Source organism: Macaca thibetana, chromosome 14 (assembly GCF_024542745.1).
Source record: "Macaca thibetana thibetana isolate TM-01 chromosome 14, ASM2454274v1, whole genome shotgun sequence".
In the NCBI taxonomy this organism is placed as follows: domain Eukaryota; kingdom Metazoa; phylum Chordata; class Mammalia; order Primates; family Cercopithecidae; genus Macaca; species Macaca thibetana.
The window spans coordinates 46,567,375-46,594,584 of record NC_065591.1 but is presented as its reverse complement, the minus strand read 5'-3'; the positions used below and the strand labels follow the sequence as shown (position 1 = coordinate 46,594,584).

Sequence of the window (27,210 nt, the reverse complement as noted above, 5' to 3'; positions counted from 1 at the left end):
TGATCCTAAGTTTTCATAATGAAATGGTTTTAATTGTGGCAAAGTTTACATAACATACATTTTACTACTTTAACGATTTTTAGTATACATCTCAGTAGCTTTAAGTACATTGCCAGTGAGATGTAACTGTTACCAAACAAAAATTTTTGTGCTCGTTAAATAATGATTTCATACTCTCCCCATCCCTCACCATCAGGTTTCTCCTAGTCTATTTTCTGTGTTCATCAATTTTCCTAGATTGGATACCAGAAAACTTTGAACTTACAATATTGTTCTTTTGTGTCTGGCTTATTTTGCTTAGCACAATGTTCTCAAGGTTCATCTATATTGCAGCATGTATCAGAATTATGTTGCAATGATAAGCTATTATCAAGATACTGTAATTGACATTATCACGGAAAGGTCAGATACCTTCAATCTTGCTTCTTATGGTGACTGGCCATGAAACTAACTGAAAGTTACAGCCAGAACAACTTGTACAAAAATGAGAAGTATTCAGAATTCCTGTACAATTGAAAGAATCTGTCAGCAAATGATAAATGGTTTTAAGACAATTTCTACATTGAAACCAATACTGAGGTTGCAGATGGCCAAATTAGAATTCGTGTCATATTTATAGACTCTACACTCGTCCCTTTGTCCATGAAGAGCTAAGTAAGTACTTACTAGTTCTCAAGGGGAAGGGACCATGGTTATCTTTACTTGAAACTAAGGCCAGCATGTCACCATGCCACGGACAAATGACAGCAGAGGACTTTACATAAAACCCATTTCCTAGACTGTTTCTATGAATGCAGAGAATCTGTCTCTAAGGACATTGTTTTCCCCTATATCTGAGAATTCAGTGAAATTTAGAGGCAGCAGAACTCACTTATCCAGAATGAGCTTCCTCCCTGCAGCAATACCCCTAATCATAGAAGGAAACATGATTTTTAGGTGAACGTAGTCTGAGAGAAAGATAAGGAATCTTCCCTTCGATACTGTCAGGTAGGAAATAGTTATAAAACAGGGCTTTCCAGTTCTGGACAGGAATTCTTTCCATTTCAATAAAAATTGAAAGTAAAAGTTTTCAGTAAGAAAAATTTAATGGAAGATAACAGGGGAAATTTGTTAGAAATATGAAGAAGGGGCCGGGCGCGGTGGCTCAAGCCTGTAATCCCAGCACTTTGGGAGGCCGAGACGGGCGGATCACGAGGTCAGGAGATCGAGACCATCCTGGCTAATATGGTGAAACCCCGTCTCTACTAAAAAATACAAAAAACTAGCCGGGCGAGGTGGTGGGCGCCTGTAGTCCCAGCTACTCGGGAGGCTGAGGCAGGAGAATGGCGTAAACCCGGGAGTCAGAGCTTGCAGTGAGCTGAGATCCGGCCACTGCACTCCAGCCTGGGCGACAAAGCGAGACTCCGTCTCAAAAAAAAAAAAAAAAAAAAAAAAAGAAATATGAAGAAGGATCTAAACAGTGTACTTTCAAATTAATGCTTTATCTTAGTAAAACTAGAAATGTGAGATTAAAAATAAAACTATTTGAAGATATTGGGGGAATCATTGAGGCATTTCTGAGGCACAAAGATGAGAAAAATGTGTATAATTGTCAGGGTGGCAGGGCAGTGTTGCTCTCAAAGTCCCGTCTGACTGACAGGGCAGAGGCTCTTCCTCACTGCTCCGATCTGCTTCCCGACAGCTCCAGGGTTTCCTCAGGAAGCCGCCGTCCACCTTTGTCCACCTCAGGTGTGTCCTGCAGAGCCCTCTGGAGAACCAGCTAGAGAGTCTTCCTGTTTTGACGCTGCCTAAAGGAGCCCATGAATAAGTAAATGATGGGGTTGCCACTGTTGTTAACAGCGGACAGGAAAATGGAAACTAGACGAACATGACAATATAAGACTCCCAAATCCATGTGGATCCAGAAAAACAGGAAAAACTGAATGCTGAAGGGCAGACCGCAGAGGAAGAAGATCAACACCGTGAGCAGGATGGTCACGTACAGCCTGGTCAGGGGCATCTTCTAGGATCCACAAAGGATCCTGACCAACAGGACCAGGCTGGACCCACAGAGAACCACAAATAAAAAAATCAGCCTCATGACTGTGATGAAATCAGATGTTTGACACCAAACAGAATCAGCACCACTAAGCAGGAAGCCACAGAACATATACTCCAGGATACTCCGCAGCAGGGACAGGGCCCAGAACAGGACACAACGACTGCTGACAGGCATGTGGGGCGGCGGCAGCGGTACCAGATGGGCCACAGGACGGACAGGCAGCACTCGGTGCAGATAGCAGTCAGCATGCTCAGGCCTATAAAGTAGGCAAAGGTCATCACAGTGGTGAAATAGGTGGAGAAGGAAAGGAAGAAGTCACTGTAGAAATTCATAGTTTCTAAAATCTGGGAGAAGAGGCAGAGGAAGTTGGCCCCAGCCAGGTTGAGGATGTAGAGGGAGAAGGTGTTCCTGTGCATGCAGGAGCCAGAGCATGACTGCATTTCCTGCCAGCCTGACCAGGTCAACGATGAGGAGCAGCAACATGAGGATCATGATCTCCATGCCACAATGTTGAAGATGGGCCTCCTCAGTCCTATCGACTGATGTCAGTTCTGTACCCAAGGCTGGGATGGTTGGATCCATGCATAGAACCCCTAGTCTTGTGCCCTTGGGAACACAAGCAAGATGTGATCAGCAGCTGTATGATCTCTCATTTCACATACATTCTATTATGTGAGAATTATTGTCCCCATTTTACACAGGAGAGAAACAGAGGCTTTCAGAGAATAAGCCACCTGTCAAAAGGTGAGGAGTGCTCAACTCCAGTTTCAAATCCAAATCTGACTCTAAAGCCTGGGCTCTCTCTATTGCAACACAATTTCTCTACTGACATGGGAAAAACATTATGATCAAAACATCCCCATTCAACTGGCCAGGGCTGTGGATCCAAACATTACTCCATCTTGGTCAGAAGTTTTCTCTCAGGTGCAGGAGTTTGGATAAAGAGGTGGACACACTCATGATAAAAGTGGTCGTCATGGATGAAAATGAAGGCCAGGCATTATTGACATGAGGAAAATGTGACGTTTTGCTAGGACAAGTGTGATGATGACTGGGCCTGGTGAGCTAGAAATGGCTCAGTGTGTGTCTATCATTACAGAGAGGAGCACTTTTATATCCCCAGTGCCTAGCTCCATGCGAAGCACACTGTGTTTTGTGTAAATATTCATTCAGTGAATAAATGCATGAATGAAGAGCCTAATAGTAGTGATAGCTTTGGATTAAAAGGAAAATAAAAACACAAAGGCATTAGAACACACACATATAATGAGATGTAAAAATTTCATTCATCAGAATTTTATTTGTTCTGTCTGTGTTAAAAGGCATTATTGATATGAGCCCAAATACCCGAAGTTGACCACTGATGTGCCTTTGAAATGATGACTTGGTGTGGCTTTGCTGAGCACCTAGAATCTCTTTTGTACACAGTGTTGGGGCAGGGTGTGGTCTGAGCTGAACTGCTCAGCAATACGGAAGAGGAAAGAATAAGTGCGGGTGAGGTCTGAGTTCCGCTGAAAGAGGTAATTGAAATGTGGCAATATCTTTGGAGGACTCTTAACTGTTCTGCTGGATGTACACAGTGCAAAACTACTTGATTCTGTCTCATAGAGGATCTTTGGTAGAGTTTCTCTGTTGATGCAAACATTTGTGTGAGAGGAGTCCATGAGGGGAAATAGGAGTTCAGTGCTTTGAATGCAAAGAGAGATGTTCATGTAGATTTCAACTGGTGAAACAGGACTAGCTCATATCTGGCTGAAAAACAGCAGCTGATTGAGGGTTTATTAGGGATTGTCTTAATGCTCTCAAGAGCCTAGGAGGTAAGAGTTAGTATTATTCCTGTACTGCAGAGAATGCACTTGGAGCACAAAAAGAGTGAGTTATTTGTCCCTGGTCTTATATAGTGTGGATTTGGACCCAGCAGAGGTGCCTCAAGGTCCATCCTTTTCACCAACCGTTTGGACCCAGCACCACTGTATGTCAATTATACACAATAGAGGGGGAAGGCAGAGGAGTGACTCTCAAATTTAACCCAAGTTGGCAGTCAAAATTTTGGGTTGGAAAAAAAAGCTAACCTAAACAAACTCCAGATAGAGAATGAGAAACAAATCAAACAGGGAACCAAATAGAGGTGAATGAAATCCAGTTAGGAACAAATGGAGGAGCTCCTTTCTGCATCACAAAGGCTGCCTTTTCTCTGGAAAGACAAGGATGCACAGGGGCTGGAAGCCTCCAGGTGGAAAGAAGACACACCCTCCTCTGGGAGTACAGAGGAGCATCAGGAGTGGATGCGTCCATCCTGAGCTCTCTTAGAGAGAAAAGCTGCCACAGCCTTCGTTGTCCTGAAAAGGAAATTAATGGAAAACTAGAACCTCTGTTAACCACATTGAGGATACTTAAGGTTAAGAGTTTGTCCATCCATTTTTAGGACATGATATATTTGCTTTCCTCATGAAACCTGAAGCTCCATAAAAACTAAGCTATGCCTGTTCTGGTTCACTATAATATTGCCAATATTTAGCATGTGTTCCTCAAAGACCATCTATTGTAATATCCTCATATGACATAAGCAGCTGAGGCTTAAAGAATCCAAGGATCTTTCTGAGATCACACCATGAAGAGCAGATCCAGTATAAGCCCCTGGTCCTTGGAGCCCTGCATGAGACTTCTCTACTGTTCTCTGCTTCATCAATCATTATTTTCGAAGAGCTCCTGAAAAATCTTGACGTGAGCACAGAATCTGAGACAGCCAGGAGCTTTAGAGTCTACTGCATTGCCCCAATATCCATTTTCCTTTTCAATCACACAACAATTCTGAGCATTTAAAAGCAGCACAAAGACCCACATCCCAGTTTTCCTTGATGCTGGATGACATCATATGACCAGGTTCTGGTCAATGGGAAGTGAGCAGATGTGATGTAAGCAAGTCCTGGCTCATGGGATCAATAGGAGGAGCACAACCTTCCCTTCCCCTCTTCCTTCTCCATCAGGCTGGAATGCTGAGGTGGTTGGCAGGCAGTAGGACCACAAGAATGAGATGTCGCTAGACATTAGGGAGCAGCAATTTTTGGAGTCCTAATGTATGACGCCTTGGAGCCTCCAGCTCAGGTCTTAAATATAGTCACTCCTGGGTTTCCACAGGGGATTGGTTCTAGAACCCCTGCACACACCAAAATCTGCCCATGTTCAATTTCCTTATAGAAAATGATGTAGTATTTGAATATAACCTATGAACTTTCTCCTTTATACTTTATTTCTAGACCACTTATAATACCTATTAAAATGTAAGTGCTATGTAAATAATTGTTATATGATATTGTTTAGGAAATAATGACAAGAAAGAAAAGTCTGTACCTGCTCAGTACCTATACAGCTACTCCTGTCCTCCTTTTTTTGGAATATGTTCTACCTGTGGTTTGTTGAATCTGTGGATTCAGAACCTGCTGGCATGGAGGGACAACTGTACTTTCTTGTTGAAGATATTCCTACTTTGTGTCTCTTTTAGAGCAGCCAAACTTACATTCTAACAAAAAGGAATATGTTTTCTCTTTTTAAAATTACATTTCATTTGAATGGGTGGCCTGCCCCTCCACGCCTGTGGGTCCATCTCATCAGGTGGGATGTGAGACTGAGAAAAGAAATAAGACACAGAGACAAAGTATAGAGAAACAACAGTGGGCCCAGGAGACCGGCACTCAGGATAGCAAGGACCTGCACAGGCACCGGTCTCTGGGTTCCCTCAGTTTTTATTGATTATTATTTTCATTATCTCAGCAAGAGGAATGCGGTAGGAGAGCAGGGTGATAATAAGGTCAGCAAGAAAACATGTGAGCAAAACAATCTATGTCACAATTAAGTTCAAGGGGAGGTACTATGCCTGGATGTGCATGTAGGCCAGATTTATGTTTCTCCCTCCCAAACATTTCAGTGGAGTAAAGAATAACAAAGCAGCATTGCTGCCAACATGTCTCACCTCCCACCATAGGGCAGTTTTTCTCCTATCTCAGAATTGAACAAATGTACAATTGGGTTTTATACCGAGACATTCCGTTCCCAGGGGCAGGCAGGAGATAGTGGCCTTCCTCTATCTCAACTGCAAGAGGCTTTCCTCTTTTACTAATCCACCTCAGCACAGACCCTTTATGGATGTCGGACTGGGGGAGGTCAGGTCTTTCTCATCCCACCAGGCTATATTTCAGACTATCACATGGGGAGAAACCTTGGACAATACCCGGCTTTCCAGGGCAGAGGTCCCTGCGGCTTTTCGCAGTGCGTTGTGCCCTGGTTTATTGAGACTAGAGAATGGCAATGACTTTTACCAAGCATACTGCTTATAAACATTTTGTTAACAAGGCACGTCCTGCACAGCTCTAGATCCCTTAAACCTTGATTCCATACAATACATGTTTCTGTGAGCACAAGGTTGGGGCAAAGTGGCTGGGGCAAAGTTACAAATTAACAGCATCTCACCAAAGCAATTTTTCAAGGTACAGGTCAAAATGGAATTTCTTATGTCTTCCCTTTCTACATAGACACAGTAACAGTTGGATCTTTCTTTCTTTTCCCTACATCATTTTCCTAGGCATTTTTTGATAAATGCAAGTATTTCTCCATAAAACTGACAATAGAGAAAGAATTTCCAAACATAAAAAAAACTGATGGATAGAGCTGAAATGAGACATGATTCAATGAGATTTAGAGAAAACCCCAGGAGGTAGGAGGAAGCTATAGAAAGGTGAGGTGAGAGGGATAGTTTCATTTGCCATGAGGATTTGCTTCCCAATCTTCTCTACCCTATTTGATATCCCAAGAGGGTGGCTTCTCTGTACCTCACCAGTGATATTCTTTTCCGTTTGGTTTCTGGTTGAACTGAGACACTGAGAGACAGTGGTAGGAGACTGGAAGGCAGGAGGAGAGTGATTTGGAATTTTCACCATCCGGGCCTCTGCCTTTATGACTGTGCGTTGGTGACGAAGGGCTTCTCCACCTGCCTGCTCATCCTCTCCCAACCCTACAGCTACAGCTATGGCTATGGCTATGGCTATGCTGTCAATGGTAGCTGCTCCTTCCCTGTCCCTTTAAGCTTAGGGGAGGAAGCAGTGCTCCACCACTGCCATTTAGGGTGCTTCCCTAGGCATTGTCTTTTCCCCTTGACCCTGCCCATCTTTGTACATAGTCCCCTCATGAAACATTCCTCATTTATTTCATTTTGGACCATCTGTTTCTTCCTTAGACCTTTCCAGATAGGCAAAGAAAAATAACTTTGAAAAGTAAGTAAAATAATAAGACCCCTTTACCACAGTTCGGTTGTAGGAAACAATGCCTTGCATATCCCCTTGCTCCTTAAGTGAATTTGGAAAGCATCATTATCTCCATGAAAGCAGACTGAATGGCTGGAATAAAGGGGGTGATATGGAGAGATGGATTAGAGGGAGGAAGGTCTGCTGACCCCATCTGAAACTCCCACAGTCTGGGCTGCCAGCACTGTTTCCAGAAGGAAGCTTCATGTCTCCTGCCTTTTCTTGAAGGAAACTTATGACCCTCTGTGTATAGGACCCCAAGATGGAAACACAGGTTTGTGAACTTATAGCAAAAACAATAACTTGCTGTGGAAAGAGAGAGTTCTTGGTACATACCCTTACCTTTTCCTCCTCCTTCTGTCCAAAGATGAAGAGCTGCCCCTTGCTAAAGGGGTAGAGCCTTTCTGGGATTCAGTGACTTCAGAGCTCTCTTCTGTGTTGGGTCATTTAGGAGATGCCTACAAGAGCTGGAATGAGAACTGGCGACCAATCCAGGTTTATGAAGATGCAGACAGCCTGTGATTTCCTGTATGAGGACTGCGGGCAAATCAGAGGCCACAGCTGTTTGAGCCGCAATCCCTAACTAAGATGTTTCTTGGCCTCTGCCATTATCAATACATATCTGCCACTCTCATCGTGTCCCATCTCATTCAACTTCCTGTAAGTAATTGCTGTTCTGACCTTTACAATTTATTATGGGCCTAGGTATCAATATCAAGCAACGTGAGCTTGTTTTGTGAGGCTTTATAACTAAAAACTAAAGTAGATCATAGGGTCTTTCAGGGCTCACAATGGCTTGATCCCACTCGTATGTGTGTGTGTTGGGGGGGTTTGGTTTTCTAGGTCCATGATTAATTTCTGCTCAAAGACAAAGTGGAAAACTCGAGAGTGGAAAATGTTACCTTGTAGTTCACACTCTTTTAATCCCTTAGTCCCATAAAATAAACATTCTAAAGTATAAGCAGTAGAAATAACGTAAACTCTATTGAAACTTAAGTAAATTAGTTTTTTTCAGACTTGGTGGAGGTCCTTTTGCTGAACACTATACTCTGTTGTGAAAAGAATACACCTTCAATGAAGAAATCCTTGGCCTATTTCACCATTTCTCCAACATTGAATAAAAGACATTTAAAAAATTCAGTTTCTTCTCCAACTGCAGCAAAAAGGCAAGGAGGAGTCTGTTTCAGGAACCTGAATCAATTCCTATGAAAGCCTTGTTCACTTAGAACAAGCCTTTAATTCGTTCTGTTTCCATATCAAGGTCTATGTCATGAAAGCAGGGCCAAGTGGCAGTCCTCGTTTTAACCAAAGGGCCAATGAACCCAGCACCTATGCTGGCCTTGACATCGCTGAGAGGTACGATAAAGTCCCTTGGCACACTCTTTTTGTCAGGTTGGTGAGACAGAGAAAGGTGGGTCTTTGCCAGGCAGATGGGCAAATTTCCAATACCCTGTTGAGTGTTAACAATCTATTTTGGTTTGTGCCTCAGGAGAGAGTTAGATATCTTTGGCTCTGTAGACAGCCAGGGCCATGGTTCTTACCTTTTCCACAATTGGAAGCTGAACATCACACAGGAAGTGGAATCAGCTTCTTTTACTTGCAGCTTCTCTCACAGCCCAAGCCAAGTCCACCAACCGTTTTCCACCAACCAGCCAGTGATAGCAGGGGACTGCATCAAAGGCACCAGCCTGTTTTGTGAGCTCACACACCAAGTCAATCTCAGCACCGGTGTGGATCTTGAAGACCTTCAGAGTCACCATAATGGGAACCCCAAAAAGCTGAGCAATCTGAATTTGCTGCTGGAGGTTACAGCAGCCATCTGCCACCAACTGGACGTTCTTTTCTTTATATTCTTTCTTAACAGGAACACCAGCAGTTACACTTGGCCTGCCTCTGTGCATCTTCAGAGCTTGCACCATTGCCAGCAACACAACCACACTGGGCACCAAGCTGGAAGCTTGGCACTTGTTGTTGAAAATTTTCTCCATTCCAATGTCAGCACAAAAGCCAGCTTTAGTCACTACAAATCCTTCTTCACCAACCAGTTTCAGAGCAATTTTATCAGCCAACACTGAAGAGTTGCCATGAGCGATGTTCGCAAAAGGGCCCACATGCACGAATACGAGTGTCCGTATCAGGGTCTGCATCAGATTTGGTTTCATTGCATCTTTCATTAAAACTGTCAAAACCCTGGTCACCCCCAAATCATTTGGTGTCACAGGCTGCCTGGTTTTGTCACTGGCCACCACTATCCTTCCCAGCCATGTCTTCATGTCTGAGAGGTTGTCTGTAAGGGCCGGCACCACCATGATCCCGCTGGCCACCATGATGTCAAACAGAATCTGCCAAGGAGCCCTTCTCTGTGTTTGCCTGCCTGATGGTTATTTTTTCATAGAAATCAGTCATTTGAATTGAGTTTTTTATTTCCATAGGTTATTGGGGAACAGGTGGTGTTTGGTTACATGAGTAAGTTCTTTAGTTGTGATTTGTAAGATTTTGGTGTACCCATCATCTGAGCAGTATACTCTGCACCCAATTTGTAGTCTTTTATCCCTCATCCCCTTCCCACCCTTTCCCCCTGAGTTCCCAAAGTCCATTGTGTCATTCTTATGGCTTTGCATCCTCATAGCTTAGTTTCCACATATCAGTGAGAACATACAATGTTTGGTTTTCCATTCCTGAGTTACTTCACTTTGAATAATAGTCTCCAGTCTCATCCAGGTCACTGAGAATGCCATTAAATCATTCCTTTTTATGGCTGAGTTGTACTCCATTATGTAGTATATATATATGTAGTGTGTGTGTGTGTATATATATATATGCAGTGTGTGTATATATATATGTACACTACTGTTTATATTTATAATAGTTTCTTTACCCACTTGCTGATTGATGGGAATTTTGGTTAGTTCCACATTTCTGCAACTGTGAGTTGTGCTGCTATAAACATGCGTGTGCAAATATCTTTCTCGTATAATGACTTCTTTTCCTCTGGGTAGATACCCAGTAGTGGGATTGCCAGATCAAATGGTAGTTCTACTTTTAGTTCTTTAAGGAATCTCCAAAGTGTTTTCCATAGTAGTTGTCCTTGTTTACATTCCCACCGGCAGTGTAGATCACCGCATCCATGCCGACATCTACTATTTTTTTGGCAAAAGCGGTCATTTTTATTCAATACTCTCTGCCATGCGATGGTGGAAGGGTTGGTGTCGAGACAGGCAAATTTACTCACTTCCTCTTCTGTCAGTGTGCTTGGATCCATCTTATTCTCAGTTTTTTTTAGTCGAGCAATCAGAGAATTTCTGAAAATTCTCTGACACTGTTCATTAAAGGAATCTCAGCCGACTATACAGAGCCTTGTCTGCACATTCTCATGCAGAATCCTTGAGTAGATGGCAGCAGCTGGTAAGTTATTGGCAACTGTGATGGCATGGATGTCTCCAGTTAAGTGAAGGTTGAACTCTTCCATGGGGATGATTTGGGCATATCCACTACCCATGGCTCCTTCTTTGACTCCAAAAGTTGGTCCTTGGGAAGGCTGCCTCATACAGGCAAAGGAGGTGACAAGCAGGTGCATGGTCAAAGCCTGCACAACCCAGTCATAACTGTGCTTGTCCCTTCTCCTAGAGGGGTGGGCGTGATCCCAGTGACTAAGACGTATTTTCCATCTGCTTGATCCTTTAACCTTCCTAGCACAGACAAAAACTTTGTCTTTATTTTTGTCATAGATTTTAATTTCATCTGCAAGCAATCCCAACTCATTATGGGTAAATGGATCAGTAGAAAGTTCTGCTTGACTCCATTTGGAACTCCTGCAGTCTGAGCTGCCAGCCTCTCCCATCTCATCCCATGTGGCCCACCTCCCTGTAATCAATTTTTGTTGTAGACCTTTAAATGCCCCTTTGAACCTAGGTTCAATGTCAAGCAATGTGAGAGTGTATTGTGGGGCTTTATAAATAAAGAAAAAGGTATATCAGAATGTCATCCAAGGCTCACCATGGCCTGACCACAGTTGACTTTTTTCTTTCATATATTTTAAAAATCACAGTGGTTATTGCATTCATACGTCTACTTTCGTTCCAACGACAGAGAAATGCATGCAAAGTGAAAGTCTCCTGAGTCTCTTTCTTGAAAAGCCACCACTTGCTACACTTGCCATTCTTATTTGATGATTATTATTAGCTGTGAATAGTAAGCTTATATTTATGTTTTGCATTTATTAGTATTATCACGTGGATCAACTTACTTTTCTTATAAAATGTAAGTAGCACACATAGAATATCTTTCTTTCTCCACTTCATGAAATTTGTTGTTTATTTTTATTTAGTGTAAATATTAAAATTTTCTAGTCTTATTTCCTATGACTTCCTTTCATTTAAGTTATTTCAATTAGAAACTATTTCAAATATTCAGAAAACTTCTTCAATATATTTGTCTGGCATGGAATTTTGAGGATCTGGAATAGGATGCCAACTTTCAATGTATGCAGGCAAAGAATTTGTTTGATATCTGTGAGTGTGTTATTATTTTCAAAATAAATTTTCTAACACAAAAAATAAGTTTACTGATGTAGCTAAAAGAAGGAGGTAAAAATTTGAAAAGATGTGACAGAAGGAGAAAGAGAGAGTTAATTGGTGGTGAGGAACTTAAGATGATGAGTACAGAAAACTCTTCTGTAAAGATTTTCTCTAAAGGAAATAAGAGAAACCAGGCCATGGATGCATGGATGGAGGAGAATGTGGACATGGGTGGTGATTTAAACCAGGAGATAGGATAGCTTGTTTGTGCTGCATTGGAATGATCCAATAGAAAGAAGCAAAGGGAGACGTGGTCATTATGCACCGTGTTTCAGTGTAGAAAGGGTGTTTTCTTTATCAAAGTGGTGGTACTTAAGCGGGTTGTGTTTTCTTTAGCAGCTGGGCGCGGTGGCTCATGCCTGTAATGCTAGCACTTTGGGAGGCCGAGGCAGGCGGATCACGAGGTCAGGAGATCGAGACCATCCTGGCTAACATGGTGAGACCTCGTCTCTACTAAAAATACAAAAAATTAGCCGGGCGTGGTGGCGGGCTCCTGTAGTCCCAGCTACTCGAGAGGCTGAGGCAGGGAGAATGGCATGAACCTGGGAGGCAGAGTTTGCAGTGAGCCGAGATCACGCCACTGCACTCCAGCCTGGGTGACAGAGGGAGACTCCCTCTCAAAAAAAAAAAAAAAAAAAAAAAAAAAAAAAAATAATAATAATAATAATAATGCATTCAGGTGTATATTTTCTTTACAAATGGCAAAAAAGTGAATTCAAAGTCAAAATGTCCTTGAATCCTATTCTCTAGAGGCCACCACTTGCTATAGTTCACATTTTTTTTTATTATTATCAGCTCTGAATAATACACTTATATTTCATTTTAATTTGTTGGTATGAACAAGTGGACCAGTTGATTTCTTTTACACCATGTAGAGGGTTCAGCACTCTTATTTTCCTTCTCTATTTGATGCCATTTGTTCTTTATATTTGTTAGTTGTGAATTTTCATAATTTTATATCTTTCCTCTTACGCTTCCGTTCTTCTGTCTCATGGTACAGCCAAATCAAGCCACTTTCATTTTAAATAATATAATTTGAATTAGATTCTATTTTGAAAACTGAGAAAAGTTCTTTAATGGATTATTTCAGCAAATATGTAATAAGGACCTTGTTACAGGCAGTATTTTGTCTCTACAATATTCATACATTAATGTTCTAACACCTAAGTCAGAATGCTACTGTATAATATTTGAAAACAGGCACTTCAAAGATGTAAGCAAGTTAAAGAGGCTGTTAGCCTGGGCCTTAATTCAGCAGAACTGGTGGTCCCATAATAGGAGATTAGGACACAGACACACAGAGGTAAAACCATGTGAAGACACAGAGAAGATGCCATCCAACCTTGCCTACACCTTAATCTCAGACTTCTAGCCTCCAAAGTTGTGAGAAAATAAACTTGTGTGGTTTAAGCCACCCAGTTTGTGGTACCTTGTTGTGGCAGTCCTAGAAAACTAATAGAGATGTACCATGTCTCAGGATTGTTTTCAGTCACTTGAGTTTCAGTGTGAGTAAAACTGTACCATGGGCTTCTGGAGTTTATTTCCAAAGGGCTGAATGAATGCCCTCAGAAAGTAAATAGAGACTGAAAAGAGAAGAGGTCAGAAGTGTCTTCATCCATGAAATGTCTGGAGAAGTTGGATCCAGCAAACCATCCATAGAGAAACTTACCAATGGAGAAAAAGTCTTAGAGTTAGACAGAAATACATTTGTGAATGTAGTATATGATAAAGGTTGTATGTCAAAAATTTGAGGAAAACATGTAAAGAAGCAATTGTGGGGGAAGGAAGAAAGCTAGGAAGTACGGTGTTTGAGAATTTTAAGCCATGGAGTTATTGGTTGGTAATAGTGTCGGTAGCAGCTGAGCAGTTATAAAATTGACCCTTGGTGGGCAACATGGGAGTCATTACTGATGTTGTCAATGTGGTTATAGAGGAAGAATGGCCCGAACACTAACTGGAGAAGGTGTACAAGAGAATGGCAGGTGGTGTGATGGGACTCCTGGACACCCCAGACATCAGCTGAAACACTGTAGAGAAGGAGATAGCTAAGGCAGGTAGCTGCATGCCATGTTATTGTATAAACAACCAGCAGTGTTTCTATATACAAAACAGGCAGTAGGAAGAAATAAAATGAACCTCAATTACATCTCCTGAAAAAGAAGGGTAATGAGAATGCTTAAAATCTAGTGTAAGGTTTGAATAAGAACAACATTCCAATATTGATCCATATATGGAAAAGTAGATCAATAAAAACATCACAAGATTAAACTGAATGTGCATTGAAACTTAGTATGATAAAGGCTGCATACTGAATAACAGTGTAAAACATGGACTATTCAATGAATGGGACTGGGATGCTGGGTGGTCATCTGAAATAAAATTAAGATGAAAATATACTTTACATATGATTTTGGGATAAATACAGATATATGAAATACTTTTAAATTTATAATGAAAAAATATAAGAACCTAGAGAAACATAGGAAGACTTTTTAAAACTCCCAGTGGGGAATGACTTTCAAATTATAGGACAAACTTTAGAAGACATTAAAGAAAATATTAATTAAGACAAAAACAAAGACTTTGTTGGCATGGCATGAACTATCATAATGAAAAGTTAAATAAGTTGGGAAAATATTGATAATCTATATCATAGTCTAACTGCCATTTTCCCCCTATTTATAAAATAAATTATCAATTTATTTTAATAAAAGCAAACCAAAATATTTTATTTTATTTTAATACATTTTATTTTATACAAACAATTTATTTTAATACATTTTAATAAGTTGGGAAAATATTGATAATGTATATCATAGTCTAACTGCCATTTTCCCCCTATTTATAAAATAAATTGTCAAAATAAAATGTCAATTCAATATCTGAAAAGCTAATAAGAAAATGACTATAGGTCATGATTTACAATTTCTAGAAAGTAAGCCGGGCGCGGTGGCTCACGCCTGTAATCCCAGCACTTTGGGAGGCCGAGGCGGGCGGATCACAAGGTCAGGAGATCGAGACCACGGTGAAACCCCGTCTCTACTAAAAATACAAAAAATGAGTCGGGCGCAGTGGCGGGCGCCTGTAGTCCCAGCTACTCGGGAGGCTGGGGCAGGAGAATGGCGTGAACCCAGGAGGCGGAGCTTGCAGTGAGCCAGGATCGCGCCACTGCACTCCAGCTTGGGCGACAGAGCAAGACTCCGTCTCAAAAAAAAAAAAATAAAAAATAAAAAAAAATAAAAAAATAAAAAAAAAAATAGAAAGTAAAAAGGGCTCTTAAAGATATGGAAAGAGGAGAATCCCAACTCTTAATAAGAGATATGCAAACTGAATTGATACAGAGTTTTATTTTACTTACCAAAATGTAAAAAGCCAAATGTTTTGATAGCATATAGCATGTGGATGGTATGGAACCAGGCACTCTCCTTCATTTCTGCTGGGGGTGCAAATGGATATAATAACCTCCAGGGAAGATGATTTTCAACATATAGAAATATATATAAAGTATAATATTTTTCTCCCTATAATTCTTCATCTAGAAATGTATCCTAGAGATATACTTGTGCATGTTGAAGATATATATATACACACACACACATGCACATATATATATGTATACAAAGTTAATAAATGCAGCATTTTTGCAATAAAAGAATTATTATATATGTCAAAACATAATAATTGCAATAAAAGAATTATTATGTATGTCAAAAATTTGAGGAAAACATGTAAAGAAGCAATTGTGGGGGAAGGAAGAAAGCTAGGAAGTATGGTGTTTGAGAATTTTAAGCCATGGAGTTATTGGTTGGTAATAGTGTCAGTAGCAGCTGAGCAGTTATAAAATTGACCCTTGGTGGGCAACATGGGAGTCATTACTGATGTTGTACAGCCAAAATGACCATCAATACTGTATAAATTATGGTCTATCCATATAATAGAATCCTCTGTGACTGTATCAAAAGAACAACAGGCTGGGCATGTTGTTTCACACCTGTAATTCCAGCACTTTGGGAGGCCAAGGTTGGAGGATCATTTGCACCCAAGAGTTCGAGACTAGCCTGGGCATCATAGGGAGAACGCTTCTCTACAAAAATGAAAATATTAGCTGGGCATGGTGGCTTGCACCTGTAGTTTCAGCTACTTGATAGGCTGACACGGGAGGATTGCTTAAGCCCAGGTGTTTGAGGCTGCAGTGAGCCATTATTGGGCTACTACACTCTAGCCAGGGTGACAGAGTGAGATGCTGAGTAAATGAAATAAAAAAACAAGAAACCTGATATGAAAGGGCCTTCATGATATGTCAAATAAAGAAAAAGGAATGCAGATCAATATGTATTTTGTATGAGACAGACTACATATATATATAACATATATATATATAAAACAACTATATATAGTTGTTTTAGCATTAAGTATCTTTAGATACTTTTAATCTCTTTAGATAGATTAAAAAATTAAGAACTATAGAAATGTATATGTCTTTGATAATATGGCAAAGAAGCCTGAGTACTTAGAATGAGAATGACCATTTTCAACATATGCGTGAAAAACTTTTTTGAAACCTGTGACTATATTACTATTTTAAAAACAAAATTTTTTTTTAAAAATTTAAAATTTTACTTTAAAAATAAATTTTAAAATAAAGGAAATGTATAGTGATAAATGCAGTGATTTAGCTAAGACAGTGAAATAGGGATATGAGAAGAACACACACACATAAAGAGATAATGAAAAGGTTAATTAGTTGGGAAAGAGACGGGGAGAGAGAGAGTTAATTGGAGGTGAAAAAATGAAGATAATGAGTGTAGAAAACTCTTCTAAAGTGATTTTCTATAAAGGAAAATAGAGAAATCAGGTTGTGGATGGAGGGAAATGTTGACTTGAGTGGTGTTTTAAGGAGATAGGATAGCTTATTTATACCATGCTGAATGACCCAATAGAAGAGGAAGCATTGCAGAAGCAGGAGGGAGAGATGGTCCTTACACACAGTGTTTCAGTGCAGGGAGGGGACCCATCACACAAGGGGAAAGAATGGTTAAGGTCAGGAGTATGCAGAACCCTTTCCCTTACTTGGGAGGGAAGACAGAGAAATGAGCTCAGAGGAGAACTGACAGGTAGGTTTGGTGTGGGGAGATGCGGTAATTCTCGGCAGAGCATCACCTGAGAGTGATAAAAGAGTGAGGAGGTGGTTTCAGGAGAGAGGAGATGGTGTGAAGAGTTTCCTTGGAGAGTGGGAAGCAATTATGGAAATGTTACATGATTGTTCCAGAGATACAAGTGAATATTTGAGGCTCAAGGTCATAAATGTGAAGTGAAACCATTAGGCATAGTAGTGTGTTGTTCTCCAGCCACGCTCACGTCTGTGAAAATATGGAGTTAATAGGAGAGCTGGATTCAACCAAGGCAAAAGACAGATGCTTCACCAAGGAGATACATGCATTGCAAATGAAGGCATAAAATGATGTTCAACATCAGTAACCTTTAGGAAAATACAAATTAACACAATGTGATACTACTACATACCTTTTTATATGGCTAAAATACAAAATACTGATCGTTTCAAATATTGGTCAAGATTTGGAGAAATTGGATGTTTTATACCCTGCTAGTGAGAGAGTAAAATGGTAGAGCTAATCTGAAAAACTCTTGCATCAAAAAAAATTAAACAGGCCGGGCGCGGTGGCTCAAGCCTGTAATCCCAGCACTTTGGGAGGCCGAGACGGGCGGATCACAAGGTCAGGAGACCGAGACCATCCTGGCTAACATGGTGAAACCCCGTCTCTACTAAAAAATACAAAAAACTAGCCAGGCGAGGTGGTGGGCGCCTGTAGTCCCAGCTACTCGGGAGGCTGAGGCAGGAGAATGGTGTAAACCCGGGAGGCGGAGCTTGCAGTGAGCTGAGATCCGGCCACTGCAGTCCAGCCTGGGCGACAGAGCGAGACTCCATCTCAAAAAAAAAAAAAAAAAAAAAAAAAAAAAAAAATTAAACATAGAATATTTGACATTCAATCCAGCAATCCAATTATGAAATTTATCCTAGAGACTAGAAAACTATATTCATTAAAAAATCTGTGCACATACGTTTATAGCAGCTTTATATATAAAAGACATTAGATAAAAATGCAATGGCCTTCCACTTATGAATAGTGAAACAAAGCATCAGAACCAAGGAATACTACTCAGCCATGAAAAAAAAAATCAACTACAAACTACTAATACCTGCACCAACTTGGATTGGTTGAGGGACATTATGCTGGGTGAAAAAGCCAGACTCAAAAGATTAATTGTTGTATGATTTCAAGTTTGTAACAGTTTTGAAATGACAAAATTACAGAGATGAAGAATAGATTAGTGGTTAGAAGGGTTTGGGAAGAGACATGGGGTGGGTGTGACAATATGGGTCACCCAAGGGAGTTCTTTTTTGGTGAAGAAACACTCCCATATCTTCAATGTGGTGGTGGTTAAATGAATCTATATGTGTGACAAAATGTTATAGAATTACTTGCAAAGACATATCCCACTCCCAAAAAAATGGTTGCATGTAATCACTGGTGAAATCCCATAAGATGTATATTACAGATAATTGTTTTGTACCAACATCAATTTCCTGGTTTTGATAATAAACTCTATGTAGCATGTCACCATTGGTATAGATTAGGTGATGGGTACACAGGAACTCTCAGTACTATTTTTGTAACTTTTTGTTAGATTACAAATAATTCAGAATGAGAAGATAAAGAACAACTAAAAGTTCAGTTAGTTGGGTTGACTACGTGGATATTGAAGTCATCAAGAATGAGGACCAGAGTTATGCTGGAGAGAAATTTGTAAACTAGACACACAAGCCATAAGATAATATAATAAACATTCACATACCCACCACTAAAATGATGTATATATCAACATTTTATCATATTTGCTTCCAATCTCTCCTAAAAATGAATAAATAAAAATGTACTGATGCAACTAAAGGCTCAAACCTGCATCTCTCCTTTCACTGATCTTTTCAGAACTTCTGAAGCTAATATGCATTATTCTCTCACGTGTAATAATATGTTAAAACAGGAATTTTAATTGAAATATCAAGATACAATAAATACTATATTATAATGGAAGTGCAAGATGACATGCTGAATTTCAGTACAAATTTTCTGATAATGGGTTACAAATTATCTGATAATGGGATTGTAAGCAATCATCCACATCAAGGCTATGAAAAAGTTTAGAGTTGAATTTTTATATGACAAAATGTTGAACTTAGTTTAAAGATGACCTGTCGGCCGAGCGCGGTGGCTCAAGCCTGTAATCCCAGCACTTTGGGAGGCTGAGACGGGCGGATCACGAGGTCAGGAGATCGAGACCATCCTGGCTAACACGGTGAAACCCCGTCTCTACTAAAAATACAAAAAACTAGCCGGGCGAGGTGGCGGGCGCCTGTAGTCCCAGCTACTCAGGAGGCTGAGGCAGGAGAATGGCGCAAACCTGGGAGGCGGAGCTTGCAGTGAGCTGAGTCCGGCCACTGCACTCCAGCCCGGGCTACAGAGCAAGACTCCGTCTCAAAAAAAAAAAAAAAAAAAAAAAAAAAAAAAAAAAAAAAAAAAAAAGATGACCTGTCTTCCCCACTGTCAATTTGGGCCCTTTGCAGGTAAAAATATTATATAAGAGGAGTGTGTACATTTCAGTGCTTCTCACTCCTACCCTAACTTCCACACTTGTAGTTTCTTTTTAATCATTGCCTTCTGACCCTGAAGGGTTGGCTGTATCCCTGTGAGGAGGGTCAGGAGAGCAGGACATTGCCTTTTTGCCTTGTCTTGCTGGGCTGACCTGGCTGGCCGTCTCTGGAATTTACAACATTGTAGAGTTCTCTCAAGGTAATATAGTAAAACTAATTCCAAGTCCTATCACGTAAAGTCCACAATAGACATTACTCAATGTTCAGAGTACTCCACCTTATGATCCTTCTTACACAGGATCTTGCAAGCACGACCAAGCACTTGGGTGGCACAAAGAATGAAACACATGACATGCTAATCACCATTCCCTAAAAAACTCCATGCTTTTATTAACAGTGCCATCATAAATGACCTCTTCTTTCATTTTCATCTGACTAAATCTTACTCATGTCTCCTTGACCAATAGAAAAATTTGTGTGACTGGTAGAAGTGACAGGGTACATACTGGGTAAATTGTAGAGTCAGTTCAAATTCTAAATATTTCAAGAAGCCCTCCCTGATCGCACACACACTTACTAATGATATCTTCTCCATCTCTTCTCTCCCTCCTTTGTGTTTGCATCCTGCAAGGATTCAGGATAGTTTTACCAATATGTTTGGCATGGGTATGGGACCCTCTTCTATACTCTATGTCACTGCTAGATAACAAGCAAATCCCATTTGTATCTATAGCCAGCATTGGTGCATTGACAATATCCCTGCCCAGTCCATTCCACACAATCATAAAGAAGGAGCATCACAGCAATTTCTTCGAATTCTGGGTAACTGCCATGTAGGTGAGAAGAACATGTGCTTATTGTGATTACAGTCACTATATAGAGACATGAACTCTTCAGGATGCCTGGATCACAAGAGTAGTTATTTTCAGTCTACACATCTGATAACGTCAAACCTTACCACTGTATTTTTAAAACAGAGACTTGAGCACAAATGGCATAATGTCAGTCTGGGGCAATCTCATAACCTCAGTATCTGCTTGGGTTGCCTGGAATGAGCATGTGCCCCATGTTGATCATGCAGTCGGCTTGAGAATCCCAGTTCCGTGAATTCAGGTTCATAGTGTTCTTTTCATTCTAGCACTTGCAGATTCTGCATCCCTTCACATGCTAGGATTTCTTGATGCTGAGTTGGCCTTGGCCGCAGGCAAAGGCTTTCTATCCTGGACACGTGGTAGTGAAAGTAGTCCTGCAACACCCATGCCCTAAGCACCTGCAGGAACCCTTCTGCTCTCTTCTGTCCATCCCTATGTTGCATCCTGCAAGGATTCAGAACAATTGTACCAATATTATGGGCATGAGTATGGAGATCTCTTCATCTATACTCTGTTGTTACTGCTAGATAACAACAAACAAATCTCTTCTGCATCTATAGCCAGCATTTGTGCCCTGACAATATTTCTGTCCAGTCCATTCCACACAATCATAAAGAAGGAGCATCACAGCAATCTCTTTGAATTCCAGGTTCCACAAATACATGCTCAGTATGTTTTTATACAGTGAACAGAGAATGAGTGAGTGAGTGAGTGATATTGCTATGAAAAGTTTACTTAATGATACATTGAGGACTGTAGGTGGATAGGTTAATTAAAAATATCTGTTAACCAGCAATTATAAAAAGAATACATTTGTAAGAAGAAAATTTCATTTTTACCTAGAATTTACTCACTATAAAAGGACTAGACTGAAGGACTTTCCATTCTGTAAGTTTCAGCAAATAGAATTCTACTCTGTCTGTCTTACAGAAGGTATAGCTATCAATCACTTTTTAGGATTTGCAGTTTAAATTTGTTTAAGTGTAGATTTTTTATATTTGAAATTTCTATTTATTGTTTTTTTCTTTATTCTAAAAAAAGGGGGGATAATATGCAGAATGTGCAGGTTTGTTACGCAGGTACACAGGTGCCATGGTGGTTTGCTGCCCCTATTTACCCATTGTCTAAATTCCCTCTTCTAAGCCCACATCCCCCCACATGCCCTGGTAATGTGTTTTTCCCCTGCCTGTGTCCATGTGTTCTCATTGTCCAGTTCCCACTTATGAGTGAGAACATGCGGTGTTTGGGTTTCTGTTCCTGTGTTAGTTTTCTGAGGATGATGACTTCCAGCTTCATGTCCTGCAAAGGACATGATCCCACTCCTTTTTATGGCTGCATAGTATTCTATGGTATATATGTACCACATTTTCTTTATCTAAGCTATCGTTGATGGGCATTTGGGTTGGTTCTGTGTCTTTGCTATTGTGAATAGTGCTGCAATAAACATACGTGTGCATGTGTCTTTATAGTAGAATGATTTATATTCCTTTGGATATACTCCCAGTAATGGAATTGCTGGGTCAAATGGTATTTCTGGTTCTAGATTCTTGAGGAATCACCACACTGTCTTCCACAATGGTCGAACTAATTTACATTTCCACCAACAGTGTAGAAGTGTTCCTATTTCTCCACAGCCTTACCAGCATCTATTGTTTCCTGACTTTTTAATAATCACCATTCTGACTGGCATGAGATGGTATCTCATGAAAATGGCCATACTGTCCAAAGTAACTTATAGATTCAATGCTATTACCATCAAACTACCATTGACATTCTTCACAGGATTAGAAAAAACGATTTTAAATTTCATATGAAATTGAAGAAGACCCCATATAGCCAAGACAATCCTAAGCAAAAAGAACAAAGTTGGAGGCATCACACTATCTGACTTCAATACTACAAGGCTATAGTAACCAAAACAGCATGGTACTGATACCAAAACAGACATATAGGCCAATGGAGCAGAACAGAGACCTCAGAAATAATACCACACATCCACAACCATCTGATCTTCCACAAACCTGACAAAAACAAGCAATGGGGAAATGTTCTCCTATTCAGTAAGTGGTGCTGGTAAACTGGCTAGCCTTATGCAGAAAACTGAAACTGGACCCCTTCCTTACACCTTATACAAAAAATTAACTCAAGATGAATTAAGACTTAAATGTAAAATCCAAAACCATAAAAACTCTAGAAGAAAACCTAGGCAATACCATTAAGGACATAGGCATGGGCAAAGACTTCATGACTAAACCACCAAAAGCAATGGCAACAAAAACCAAAATTGACAAATGGGATCTAATTGAACTAAAGACCTTCTGCACAGCAAAAGAAACTATTATCACAATGAACAGTCAACCTACAGAATGGGAGAAAATTTTTGCAATCTATCCATCTGACAAAGGGCTAATATCCAGAATTTACTAGGAACTTGAACATATTTACAGGAGAAAAACAACCCCATCAAAAAGTGGGTGAAGGATATGAACAGACACTTCTCAAAAGAAGACATTTACATGGCCAGTAAACATATGAAAAAAAGCTCAACATCACTGATCATCAGAGAAAAGCAAATTAAGTGTAGATCTTAATATCAGACATATTGCATTCTGTCTGAGAATATGTTTCAATAGTGTTCATCTTTGTTCAATCTTGGTTAGTAGGGAGGCTTACAACTAACGCACTAACAGTAATTTTGGGACTTACCTTTCTGTTCCTTTAAGCATTCCCATTACTTTTTATTGAAACCACAATTGTTCTTTCACACTTATATTTCATTGATGTCTTTAGATAAATTATATAATTACATTGTCAAGTCTAACTTACATAAGCAGGACAGGAAACAGATCCAATTGGTTCTTGTGAAGCTGATGTCTCAGTGCTCTTGAGCCCAGGTATACAAGAGCATCAGTGAATGACCGTGAGGGCTCAGTACTTACTCCACATCAACCAATACATTTTCCAAATGGAATGGATAGGATTGGTTATACAGATACAGTCTGTTAGCCAGAGATGTATTGGAAAGGTTTTTACATGTATGTAGAATTAACACAGTGCCTGATGAACTAGGTTTGAATGTTTGTTGAATGCATACATAAAAAATAGTCATGAATGACAGTTCCCAAAATGTGCCATGAGGGACTTTCATATCATTTTTCTCTTCCTGGAGGAAACTATCAGATGTCCTGCATGCTCTTATTCAACATGTAAATTAGAGGAGATGATATCATTGGCCTTGGAAATAAGGCAGCTCCTGAGCTGACTCCTGCATCACCTGTCCCCACTTTCTTCTCTCCAGAGTCAGTGAGCAGACCTGCAGTGAAAGGGAAGAGCTGTTCTCAGAACGACCAACTCCAGAGGACACTCTGTTCTTTTGAGTGGAAGGTTCCTGTAGGAGTTCCAGTGAGACCTGGTGACTAAGACATCCTTTGCAAGATGCTAGACAACCCTGTGATTTTCAGGTGGGAGCTGCTTGAGAAAAATAGTTGCTGAGAATCTTGTAAATTCCACACCTAGTCTGTTGCACTAGAAATTCAAGGAAGCGTTTTCTGCTCTTAAAGACCTTACAATGTGGTTGAAGAGCAAGACATGAAGACAAATCATTCAAGTACACTCTTATAAGTGCTATAGTAGAGCAATGTATGGGGCCAAGTGAGTCCAGAATGGACTTCAGGGGCTGAATATGAGCTTTCAGGAGTCTAAAGTATTCTTATGGTTAAAAGAAAAAGGAATGTCACTGTCAAGAAAATAACCAGTTTCCCAGAGAGGGCCAACTGTCTTTGGTTCGATTGTTAGGTGAAATTTCTCTCCATGGCTCCTCATTATGGACAAAATTGTTAGCCGAAGCTGTACAATTGATGATACCACAGACTCAAGGTGGACTCTCCTGATAACCCCCAGTCTGAACTAATGACATCACATCAAAACCCCATGCTTGGAGCATTGGCTGTAAGCACTGTCTTCCTGCCTCCTTGTACCTGTAGGAACCCTCACATATAGCCAAGTCCTACTACGGTATTTGTGAATCAAGCATGGACATATAGGATACAGAATCAGCAAAGAGCTGGGCCTGAAAGAGGAATGGATCTGGATTCAGGAGGCCTGAGTTCTATATGTTTAACAGTGTTGTAAGAGTCATCAATAAATATATTTTTTTTGAAAAGTGGAAAATAATAGGCTTCTTTGCCACTTTTGTAGCTACTTTATAGTGTCTCCTGAGTGCTCAAATCGCATTTGTCAGCTTCCCTGTGTGAGGGTCAATCTGAGGGACATCCTCACTGCTGTGAGCAGCACAGAGCCCACTGTGATGTCCCATCTTCTCTTGGTCTCTTCTGTCTGCTTGAGTTACCTGTGGAAGGGTTAACCACTGACAGAGACTAGTCCTGATCTGTACTGATCCTAAGTTCTCATAATTAAATGTTTTTAATTGTGGTAAAATTTATATAACATACATTTTACTAATTTAACCATTTTCAGTGTGCAATCCGGTGGCATTAAGTACATTGACAATGAGTTATAACTATTACCACTCCCTCTTTTAAGAACATTTCATTATCACAAACAAAAATTTTATGCTGATTAAATATTGTTTACACATTCTCCCCATCCCTCACCATCAGGTTCCTAACCTATTTTCTGTGTTCATCAGTTTTCCTAGTTTGGATACTTCAAAAATTTGAACTTACAATATTATTCTTTAGTGTCTGGCTTATTTCGCTTAGCACAGTGTTCTCAAGGTTCATCTGTGTCATAGCATGTATTAGAATTCTGTAGCAACGCTAAGCTATTATCAAGATACTGTAATTGACATAATCACGGAAAGGTCAGATGTCTTCAATCTTGCTTCTCATGGTGACTAGCCATGAAGCTAACTGAAAGTTACAGCCAGAACAACTTGTACAGAAACGGGAAGTATTCAGAATTCCTGTACAACTGAAGGAATCTGTCAGCAAATAATAAATGGTTTCAAGATAATTTTCATGTTGAAACCAATACTGAGGTTTCAAATGGCCAAATTAGAACTGGTAGGGCATATTTATATATTCTACACTTGTTCCTTGGTCCAGAGATAGCTAAATAAGCCCTTACTAGTTTTCAAGGGGAAGGGGCCATGGTTATCTTCACTGGAAACCAAGGTCAACCTGTCACCATGCTGTGGACAAATGACAGCACAGGACTTTTCATAAAACCAGTTTCCTGGACTGTTTTTTTGAAGACGGAGAGTTTGTCCCTTGACATTAATTTCCGTTATATCTGAGAATTCAATGAAATTTAGAGGCAGCAGAACTTACCTCTCAAGAATTGAGCTTCCTACCTGTAGCAATGCCTCCAATCATGGAAGGGAACATGATTTTCCATGGAATATAGTCTGAGAGAGAAATAAGGAATCTTCCTTTTTGACACTGTTAGGCAAAAAGAACAATTATAAAGCAGAATTTTCCAGTTTTGTACAGGAATTCTTCCCATTCTAATGAAAATTGCAAAGAAAAAGGTTTTCAGTAAGAAAAATTCAATGGAAGAAAACAGGATAAATTGATTGGTAATGTGAAGAAGAATTTAAACATTGTACCTTAAAATTAATGCTTTGAGTAAAACTAGAAATGTGAGGTTAAAAATAAAATGATTCAAAGATACTGGGGTGTTACTGGGGCACTTCAGAGGCACAAAGATGAGAAAAATGCATGTAACTGTCAAGGGTGGCAGGGCAGCGTTGCTCTCAAAGTCCTGTCTGACTGACAGGGCAGAGACTCTTCCTCACTGCCCCAATCTGCTTCCTGACAGCTTCAGGGTTTCCTCAGGAAGCCGCCCTCCACCTTCATCCACCTCAGGCATGTCCTGCAGAGCCCTCTGGAGAACCAGCTTGAGGGTCTTCCTGTTTTGATGCTGCCTAAAAGAGCTCATGAAGAAGTAAATGATGGGGTTGGCACTGATGTTAAGAACTGACAGGAAAATGGAAACTAGACGAACAACACAAGGTAAGTCATCAAAATCCTTCTCAATCCAGTGTAATAGGAATCACCGAATGCCGAGGGGCAGGCTGCAGAAGAGGAAGACCGGCACTGTGAGCAGGATGGTCACGTACAGGCTAGTCAGCAGCATCTTCCGGGATCCACATAGGATCCTGACCAGCAGGACCAGGTTGGTTCTGGAGACAGAACCAACTGAGGAAAGTCACTGAGGAAAGTCACTGAGGAAAGTCACTGAGGAAATTAATGAATGTTATAATCTGGAAGCAGAGGCAGAGGAAATCAGCCCTGGCCAGGTTGAGGATGTAGAGGGAGAAGGTATTCCTGTGCATGCAGAAGCCCTGAAGCCAGAGCACGACTGCATTTCCTGCCAGCCTGACCAAGTCGATGATGAGGAGCAGCACTGCGAGGACCAGGACCTCCAGGCCACGACGTTGAGGATGGGTCTCCTCTGTCTCATTGATTGGTGCAATTTCTGTACCCAAGGCTGAGATGGTTGGATCCATGCTCGGAAATCCCAGTCTGGTGACCCTGGGAACACAGACAAGATGTGATCACCAGCCATATGATCTATGATTCTCACCACCACCCTGCTACTTGGAAAGTACTGTCCCCATTTTACAGAGGAGAGAAACAGAGGCTCACAGAGAATAAGTAACCTATTAAAAGGTGAGGAGTCTTCAACTCCAGATTTAAACCCAGTTCTTCCTGGCTGTAAAGCCTGGGCTCTGTCTATTGCAACACAGTTTCCTACTGACATGGGAATAACATTATGATTGAAACAG

General features: G+C 40.5%; 3 pseudogenes; all 3 read right to left on the bottom strand.

The window, feature by feature from the left end:
- Positions 1–1,654: 1,654 nt before the first annotated feature.
- LOC126934677 (mas-related G-protein coupled receptor member X1-like) lies at positions 1,655–2,623 on the bottom strand (annotated as a pseudogene).
- Positions 2,624–8,560: 5,937 nt separating this feature from the next.
- On the bottom strand, positions 8,561–11,179 carry LOC126936451 (monofunctional C1-tetrahydrofolate synthase, mitochondrial-like; annotated as a pseudogene).
- A 15,034-nt stretch (positions 11,180–26,213) lies between these two features.
- On the bottom strand, positions 26,214–26,931 carry LOC126936449 (mas-related G-protein coupled receptor member X1-like; annotated as a pseudogene).
- Positions 26,932–27,210: the final 279 nt, after the last annotated feature.